The sequence below is a fragment of the Meleagris gallopavo genome, chromosome 1 (genome assembly GCF_000146605.3).
Source record: "Meleagris gallopavo isolate NT-WF06-2002-E0010 breed Aviagen turkey brand Nicholas breeding stock chromosome 1, Turkey_5.1, whole genome shotgun sequence".
Classification (NCBI taxonomy): Eukaryota; Metazoa; Chordata; class Aves; order Galliformes; family Phasianidae; genus Meleagris; species Meleagris gallopavo.
The window spans coordinates 72,086,551-72,096,267 of NC_015011.2; the positions used below are offsets into that span (position 1 = coordinate 72,086,551).

The following is a 9,717-nucleotide window of genomic DNA, read 5'->3' on the forward strand; positions in this document are numbered from 1 at the left end:
ATCGTAACACTCTCGAAAAGTACAAATATCCCTCTTTTTGAAAATTACAACGTAAATCAGGCATCTATTATTTCTGTGTCAGTGTAATAACTTGCAAAGAATTTGCACATGATAACAGGCATCCTCTAAGGATGACAAATTAGGCATAATAAAACATTTAGGAGAGAACATAAATAAGAAGGCATCTGGGGCAAATCCTCTCCTTCCTCTGCAGTCTTGCAAACAAACAGCTCGAGGGATACCGTGTCCTTGCTCACAACGCAACAGCCAGGCCTGCAGAGGGCTTTAGAGATCTCACTGAGCCTCTCCTCCCAGCTCTCCTGCCCAAAAAGAAGGGAAGGAGGCAGCAAAACCTTTGGTCTCCCCCTCTGTTGTGACTTCATGCAAAGGTGAAGAAATACCATGCCATATTGCTTCTTTCTATCAATGGATGGCATGCTGTGCTGGCTTCATGAGATAGCAAAATGCAGGCTTCCTTCGATATCAGAAAATTGGTAGAACGGTTGTGTTTATGAAATCAGATCTGTGTGTCTGTAATGTCTTCCAGCATGGTTGTGTGGTCTTCATCCACGTGTACAGGCATATTCTGGTGTAACTCAGCTGAATGTGGTAGAAATGCTTCCACCACATTCCATATTCTAGCTGTAGGTGTCCCTGCTCATTGCAGGGGAGTTGGAGTAATTCAAAAGTAAAATGAGTTGGACCTTTAGAAGTCCCTTCCAACTCAGACAATTCTGTGATTCTGTGATTCCATGAAGTAAGAGTTAGTCCCTCTGCAATTCAGTAAACTTCTTGCATCAGCATTGTCAGGACACAGCGTTTTTGCCTGTGTTTCTTTTCAGTCTTGCTTGTCCGTCTGTGTGTGATGCTGGAGAAAAATCACTCCTGCAGCATCAGGCAGAGCCCATGCCAACTGCTCTGCTATGGTGCATTTATCAGAGCTTCTCCAGCCTCCTCGTTCAGATTTTTTCAAGCTTATTTCATAGGTTGCCCTGCAGATCGTGTGGGAATGCAGATAAACTGCAGGTCAGCCATAAGGGATGTCACACCGGGCAGAAGGACATCTTCCTTTTCTCTATTTCTATGGAGAAGGTGACACTGCAGTGGTCCGGTGTGGCTTCAGTCTCTACAGCTAACACCAAATCAACAAAACTTCAATGCCTTGCCTTCTTATGTAGTACCTTTTTTCATCCTTGATTTCACAGATGAAGCTAGGTTTATTTGGAGACTCACTGATAGCAAATGCATGCATTAGTTAGACAAAATGAGCAGCAGGCTCATTTTGTCTTCCTGCTATACCAGCAAACAACAGAGATAACTGTTGCCTGCTGAATTTCAGTACTCTGCTTCTTTCTGGGCACGGTCCAATAGGCATTCAAGATGGTTAGATAATTTCCACCATTTTTCATGGATTTGGGGCTAGTCTCTCCTAAGAGAAAAAAAAAAAAATTATACCAGAGATGAGTAATTACCCACTGGCATCTAAACTGTATGTGCCTATAGGAAGGACATAGGAAAAACAGAATCTGTGCCATCTGAAATGGTGTCACCATCTAGACTCCATCCAGTACATCTGCTACACCTCCTAATTTATGCAGTGATTTAACATTACAGTGGGTCCAGCTCATTGAAGCAAATTTATATGCAGGAGCACTATTTTAATCTTAGACTTAAAGTAATTTTAATTAATAATAGCTTCCTTTTCAAGTCTGTCAACATATCTCCACCTCTTGGCTTTCTAAGAACTAAAGTAAATACCGAAATAAAAATATTAAATTATTGCCAGACAACCAGAACAAAGGAAACAACAGAATCCTGAAGTCTATACACATGAAAAATGGTCAAGAGTTTTCAGCCCCATCCTGTCTACTCAACACCACTATAGCCAGCTCCATCTTATTTAAGATAAGAACTAAATAATGAAAATGAAACTAAAACTAAATAATGAAATGATTGCCATGCCATAATAGATGACCTCACCCTTTATTCTTGTAATTTGTCAAGTACAAGGTTTCTTTCTCACACACTTTGCCTGTGGCATGTATCTCGATGCTACTCTTCTGCAATTTTGCTTCCTCTTCACTGGAAACAGCTGCTCTACGTGGGTAGCTCTTCACCAGTGTGGCGAGACATTAAAGCTTGTTGCTTGTGCTGATAGAGCTAGTTGAGCTGCTTGCACAGAACATATAGCTGTACTGGATTTCAGACTCCAAATGTTGTCCCCAAAAGTGAGGAGAACAGAGCATGGAATCATAGAACCATAGAATCATAAAGGCTGGAAAAGACCTCTAAGATCATCTAGTCCAACTGCCAACCCTTCCCCACCTTGCCTACTGACCATGTCCCTCAGTGCCACATCCACACAGTTCTGGAACACCTCCACCACCTCTCTTGGGCAGCCTGTTCCAATGCTTGAACACTCTGAGAAGAAATTTTTCTTGGCTTCCAGATTGAACCTTCCCTCGAGCAACTTGAAGCTATTCTTTCTTGTCCTATCACTGTTACCTGGGAGAAGAGGCTGACCTCCACCTCACTACAACCTCCTTTCAGATCACTGTAGAGAGCAATAAGGTCTCCCCTGAGCCTCCTCTTCTCCAGACTGAATGTTGCTAGTTCCCCCAGCTGCTTCTCATCAGACTTGTCCTCTAGAGACTTCATGACTTCACTGCTTTTCTTTGGACACGCTCCTGGGCCTTTATATCTTCCTTATAATGAGGGGCCCAAAACTGAACGCAGCAGTCGAGATGCAGCCCTCACCAGAGCTGAGTACAGAGGGACAATCACTTCCCTGATCCTGCTGGCAACATTATTTCTGATACAAGTCAGGATGCCTTTGGCCTTCTTGGCCACCTAGGCACACTGCTGGCTCGTGTTGCACCATCTGTCAGCACCCCCAGATCCATTTCTTCTACTCAGTCTTCCAGTCACTCTGTCCCAAGCCTATAGTTTTGCGTGGGGTTGTTGTGGCCAAAGTGCAGGACCCGGCACTTGGTCTTGTTAAAGCTCCTACAATTGGGCTCGTGGCATTCTGCAGGATGGGGCTCACTTAGCTCCTCTCTTGTAGACCCAAGTATTCTCTGTGGCTTGTTTCAAGAAGAGGAACTATCTCACTGTCTCACTTCTGGTGAGGGGGAACATAGTGTGCCATGCTGCTGCCAAACCATGCCAGCAAGATTGTGCCACCACTGTGTATATAGGACAGGGAGAGATACATGGGCTATGTCAGGCCTATTTCTATTTTCAGAGTCTGTTGTGATAGGATAAGAAGATAACAGTATCAAACTAAAAGAGGAGAGATTTAGACTGGATATAAGGAAAAAGTTTTTTACAATAGGAGTGGTGAGGCACTGGCACAGGTTGCCCAGAGAGGAGGCACATGCTTCAACCATCCCTGGAGATGCTCAAGGCCAGTGTGGACAGGACAGAGAGTTGGAACTAGATGGTCTCTAAAGTCCCTTCCACCCAAGCAAGGAAAAATAAGTTGTGCTCAGAAACCACCACATTGGTTCCAATAGGGTTAAAATGTACCCACCAGGGTGCCTTTGGAAGGCGTGGATTTTTTTTTATATTAATTGGATAAAAAAAATGGATGAGTATAAGACACGAATTTCTCTTTTATTCTAAGGAGGTATTCATTTAATGGTTAAACTTGAAAAGGAGCTACAAGAAGCAGCCTGAATACAGCTTAAATGAGTTTAAAATTCCAGTTGCTTATAGCTTAAAAAAAGTCTGAAACCAAATGGGCTCTGTGGGGTGGTTCATGGGCAAAGTGTAAAATGACACATAATGAAATAAAGTAATTATATTTGCAAACCTGTTCAAAAGCCTGGTACAGACTGTAATGATCAGGCAGAAGCAGTCTCTCATTTCTCTTGGTGTTCTTTTGCAGAATTATGTGACCCAAGAAGGAAAACATTAAGATGTTCTGATTTCACCCTATAGGACAGAGAAATACGCTTTGGATAATGCTTACCATAATTCTATCTACTTGGCTCAGACAGTTATATTTTTATGAATCTTACGTTACTTTCTGTCACCCTCTAGGCAACAATATAGAGTTATTGCAGTATAAAGGAAAATGCTTCCTGTTGAGCTTATACTTGAACAAGTCTTAACCAAGTGGAAGCTCTTAATAAAAGGGTAAATATACCAAGGAATAAACAGGTACAGTGAATAAAAGGAGAGACTAGATTTATTGATGCTCGGGTTCACGGCACGGACCAGTAAAGGGTAGAAAACTCCAAGGTAAAGCTGACAGGCTGATCTCCATCAGAACTCTGAGGGAGTTGGAGTTTGGTTAAGTGAATTTAGTGCTCATTAAGGGATTTGCGGTGTCAGCATTACCCAGCCAAGTCCTCTCTCGCCCTCACATTGCTAACAGCACAGCGCAGCAAGATTAATTCCTTGTCTGTCCTCTTCTTGGCCTCTCCAATGAAATTATCACCCAGGGACCCCATTGCTCGGCACTGCCCGCTGTTACTTGCTCACCAGGAACTCAGCTGAGACCGTCTGCTCCTTCAGTGCAGCGTGTGGATCGCAGTGCCCAACTGGGCTTTAAACACTGATGTGACTCTGTGGGTTTTGCTCCGTAATGACGTATTTGTATATTGTTAGTAGTGTCATAATACACAGAGCCCTTATTGGTCAGCCCGTGTGCAAGCATCACTTCTTCATTTGGTGTGTGCCCAGGAGAAGGTGTCCCTCTGCTCCTTCCAATAACAGCTACAGGTAGGCACCCCTCATCCTACAGCTTGCTTGTGCCAGCTCATGGTGGCAGGGACCTTTGTCCCCACCTCTTCAGCTTAGCTGAAGGGAAAATGCTACCCAGTGGGCTGGCTGCTTTCTTTGGGTCAGACAATGCTTGGCTTTTCTCCAAAATGTCCACATAAATCGTTTCCTTCTGCTTTACACCTCTCTCCCATCATTTTTTTTTTTTTCACTGTGTTCTCAGTCTGGTTACTTTGACTGAAGGTTCATTTTGCACAGCACAGGAAACAGAGACCTGCAAATACTAAAAAATATCAGTGCTTAGGCTTTCAAATTAGTTACACGGAGAATGGATATATTTGCACAGAAACCATAAGCGAGTTTGAAAAAAAATGAACATACTCTGCCTGGTTGGTATCTTTCCCTCTCAGCTGAAAGCCAGCTAGATATACTTCTCATTCTACTGGAAACTATTCATAATGAGTATACATGTATATTGCAAACCCTCTTTCCTTATGGCCCCATGTGGCTTTTTAAGCCCAGATATTAAGCCTTCCTCAGCATTACCTTATCCTTTCGTCCAGACATCATTCAAAGGTGCAGTTGACTTTCTAAATTACATCATATGTAAGTAGATTTATTTTTCCTTTTCTGCAGATATAGTTTAATTTCCTCTTCCAATTTGCATGGGTGCACACTCATAAATTTTAAATATATTTAACCTCTTTTCAAAAGATCCTTTGAATTTCTCTAAGGTCTGTGCCCTCTAAGTTGGATACACAATCTTTTGTACATGAAACCCCACCAAGAGGTCCAGAAATGTTGCATTAAACGCCTTCCTGCCTTTCCAAAAGGCTCTTTCTTTCCCTCATGAAACAAAACTTTCCCCCATGTGACGCTCCTGTTAGCTCAGAAATTGAGAGGTGTTTTGTTTGTAATGGCTTTGCTGAATGCGCAGTTCCTTGAGCAACATCACTGCAAGGGAAAGTCAGTGGGGCTGACCTAGGCCAAACAGCAACATTGCCAACCAGGATCCTCTCTGTGGGCCTGACCAGAACCCACTGGTAGAGTCCTAAGGAAGACAGAGGAGCCATTTCAATACGGCAGTGATTGGTTGGCCCATGATGACTCCTGAGGCACGAAGAATTCATGAAAAGGTCCTACCCTAAATTCTTCTCAATTATTTTTCCAAGTGTCTGTTCCATTTGAAGAGCTGCTTTGCCATCCAGGTGGCACTCCCACCATCACCTCTTTCTTGCTCTTCGCTGTCAGATTTCCCTTTCAGAGAGTATCCTATTTGGGAAGCCCAGGTCTACACCTGCTTTCCAGCCATTGAGGATGGGCTGTTTCAACAGTAAACCCTTACCAAGACATGGCTGAGGAGCAGAAAGACCCTCAGCAAGATGCATCTCCCAGGCACACACTGGAGAAGAGAAGCTGTCAGGGATGTTATTAAATCCTGTCTGCAAGCACCAGCCCAAACCCAGTTTGAATGGCCAGACTGGGACAGCTGTTTTGCATACTGGATGCAACCAGGACAATTCAAAGGGTGGCAGACTGGTGTCCCCAGTCTGAACTCCACAGCATATCCTGGCTGCCGGTATGCAGCTTCTGAAACCCCTGGAGAGCGTAAAAAGCCCTGTGGTTATTCACTGAGGACCACCTGCCTCTCCTTATTTTGGTTTGTAAATCACCCAAAAACATATATTTCACTGTGCTCTTTCCCAGATGTGCCAGCGCTGGCTTTGTTAGGGACTCTGCTGTTGTCCCATGCCCTCAGGCAGCATGGCAGTGGGGACACTGAGGAGCTTTGCTTTGCTTCCCTGTGCCCCCACCTCATGCCTGATCCTGGGGCAGCCCACCAACCCTGCATACCTGCTGGTCTCACTTGCTGCCAGCCCTGTGGGTTGTGCCCCTGTCAGCCAGAGAGCCCCATTCAGTAAAAGGGCTTTGTTCTTCCCTGAGCCCAGGGAAAGCCCAGGCGTAGCGTTGAGTTCAGTCCTTTTGTTGGCAGGTTAAAAACTTGACCTTCCCCTCCCCTGAGCCCTGGATGGCCCTGATAGCACTTCTGTCCCGCAGTTAAGTATTCTTTTTAAATCCTTCTCAGCCTACAGGAGGACTTTCGTGACATAAATAGAACTCCAAACCTTTTGTGCGGAGAAAAAAAAAAAAAAAACGGACAGGAAAGAGAGAAACGAGAGAAAAGAAATGTGTGTCTCTAATTGGCATAATTCCTTCAGGCCCGGCTCATAATTTAAGATGGATCAATTCTCTGGCTGACATGATAGATGTCGTCATCAATAGAAGGGAGCGGCGATTTCTGTTCCTCCGTCCGGGGGCACAGCCACAGACACGCCTGCTGGGGGTCCTGCACATGAGCCAAAGCAGGATGTGGCCAGCAGACGGGGGTCTGACTGAAGGCTTCCAGCCAGGCAACTTATTAAAATAATAAATATTTTCATTATCCGCCGAATCCATTATCGTTCTCCATTTTAGCAATTGTTAACTAATAATTCGGATTAATTACCAAGCTAAATCATTAAAAATTAAACCCGTATATTTTGCTTCTTTAAAAGAGAGATAGTTTGTAACCATTTGTGTATTGTGCATGTTAAGTGGGAGGGCGATGAAATATGTTGTGTTAGCTTAGCTTTGACAGCATCTGTATCCATGCCACATTACACTCCGGTCTTATCAAATCTCAGAAGCCACAGTGTATAAATAGGTTGTGATGATATTTGCAGGAGAGAAATCATTCACAATAATTTTGGCATCTTCTATAGTGACTAGCAAAGAACCACCCAGTGAACACAGCAGATAATAGCACAGTAAGTGGCATATAAGAGCACAGGATTGAGGAGCACTTAACAAGAAGTCAGAGGTAGGGTATTGGCATACACTGGTTATTAGATATGAACACAACTTTCATCCTAAGGAATTTCAATGCAGATTGCGAGTCGAAGCTCTGTTCAGAGGTCATTTTGCTCTCTGCTGAAGCCACAGTTGCTGGATGTGTGATGGAACTTAGCAGTTCCATAATGAAATATCAGGTTGAAGACACAGAGATGCAGGAGGGAAGAAACGCTGTTCAGTGAGTAAAATTATTTTTGAATGTGCATTTTATTACGGTTGGAGAACTAAACTATGGGCTGTGCAGCTGCTCAGACAGCAAAGTTCAGGAGAAGTCTGTGGAACTGGTTGGGCAGTGATATATGGCCCACTGGACTGGATAATCCAGTAGCTCTGCCTTGCTGTGAACTCTACCAGGCTGAGAAAAAGCACGTTTAAAACTCGACTGTATGTAAGCCTCTAAGTATCTAATTAAAGTAAAGTGTTGTATTGAAATTTAAATAACAACCCTTTTGTTATAAAAGACAGACAATGGACTTCTTAAGAGCTCACTGGACAAATAGGACATATTCTAAAGCTCCAAGGGACAGATTCTGCAACACCCACTCTGCTTTATGAGCTCTTGTCCCCATGGAGCCTCACTCAGCACAGTGATGAGCTGCAGGAGCAAGGCTAAGTAATGCTTCCTGGCTTTTCATTCCTCAGGATGGGCTTCAAGGTCCCTTCCATCCCAAGCCATTCTGTGATTCCACCATGCTGAGCAATTTCCTATGCTGGTAAATACACGTAAATCATTCTGTATCTTACAGAACCTCCAGAACACCTTTGCTGGTCTGTGAAAGCATTCAGCCGAGGTCTTGACCATTCCCTGGGAATTCATTTCTCACTGGGTAAATATTATAAAGGCAGGTTATGCTGAACAGATACTATGGGGATATTTTTCACATAGGATGTGAAAAATGTAGTATTTCTCACCTCCTCCTTATTTTATGTTGCATTACAATTATCTCTGCTCTTCCTCAGGCAGTTGCTATGCCACACTCAAGACAGAGCGTCTGAGAAGAGGGAAATGTCAACTTTTAAGATGATGTTCAGCTTTCTTGTAACATGCATTCTTTATGTAATGGGTTTGAATTACATATTGTTCTCAGGCCTTCAGCTCTTCATGGAAAGTCAGCTCGACTGAGCACAGTTGCTTGCTTTTTCTTAATGAAGAGTTGTTAACATAGGAAAGAGCACAACGAGGGGCCAAGTAATGTCTACATGATTCATTAAAAATATATGCACAATGAGCAGTGTTAGATAGCACATAGCTTATTTTTATTTATACAGCACCAAGCATTCCTGAGGAAGCAGGCCTTGCTCGCTGCAGGAGCTGAATATCACACTGCCAAGTCCCACAGCAAGAGATGATGGTTTCAGACTAAAAGAGGAGAGGTTTGGGTTAGATGTTAGGAAGAAATCCTTTACTTAGAGGGTAGTTACGCTCTGGCATAGGCTGCCCCAAGAAGCTGTGAGTGCCCCATCCCTGGAGGTGCTCAAGGCTGGATTGGATGGTCCCTTCCAACTCAACCCAACCCAATGCAACCCAACCCAATCAGCTCTGGGCAGCTAAACAGTGATCTTCAGATTATATTAATTTCAATGCAGTTAGTGTTGATGTATTGTGTTCTGCCTGAGAAGAGAATCGTGGCCATGACGGGAAAGAAAAGAACACAATAATAACAATATACATGCAAGAAATGCAAAAAACAAAACAAAACAAAAAACAAAAAACTCATGTATTAAAACATATTAAAAACATAAAACATGCTGCCTATGTTGCTATCGTTATGTATTGCTGTCTGAAATTTAACTCACTCAGTGCTGCTGATGCTGTTTGTCTCCTTTTCATATTGATCTTGGTTTAGAGGATGAATTTAGCTCACAAAATGCCCCACCCAAGTCTCTGTTGGGTCTGTAAAGTGCCATCGCAGAAGGACCCAGGACCAACTCCACCACTGATGCAGAGGGATTTGGTTCACAATGGCCGCCCAAACCTTCCCACTTTCAATTCCCCTTCAAGGGGGATTTCAGCTCTGCCACAGATCAGTACGCACGCTGGGGCTCTGTGGAAGGACCAGGCTCGTGCTGCAACATGGGCTACAAAATGTCACTTAG

At 43.6% G+C, this 9,717-nt stretch overlaps 2 long non-coding RNA genes across 2 annotated transcripts; one reads left to right on the top strand and one right to left on the bottom strand.

Annotated features, from left to right (window-relative positions):
• Positions 1-854: 854 nt before the first annotated feature.
• Positions 855-4,580, bottom strand: LOC109365601. The gene is made up of 3 exons (XR_002111299.1): positions 4,489-4,580; positions 3,815-3,936; positions 855-1,429 (listed from the first exon to the last, which is right to left on the bottom strand). It is a non-coding gene; the product is annotated as an uncharacterized LOC109365601 (long non-coding RNA).
• Positions 4,581-4,653: 73 nt separating this feature from the next.
• Positions 4,654-9,276, top strand: LOC109365602. The gene is made up of 3 exons (XR_002111300.1): positions 4,654-4,728; positions 8,367-8,447; positions 8,581-9,276. It is a non-coding gene; the product is annotated as an uncharacterized LOC109365602 (long non-coding RNA).
• The last annotated feature ends 441 nt before the right edge of the window (positions 9,277-9,717 follow it).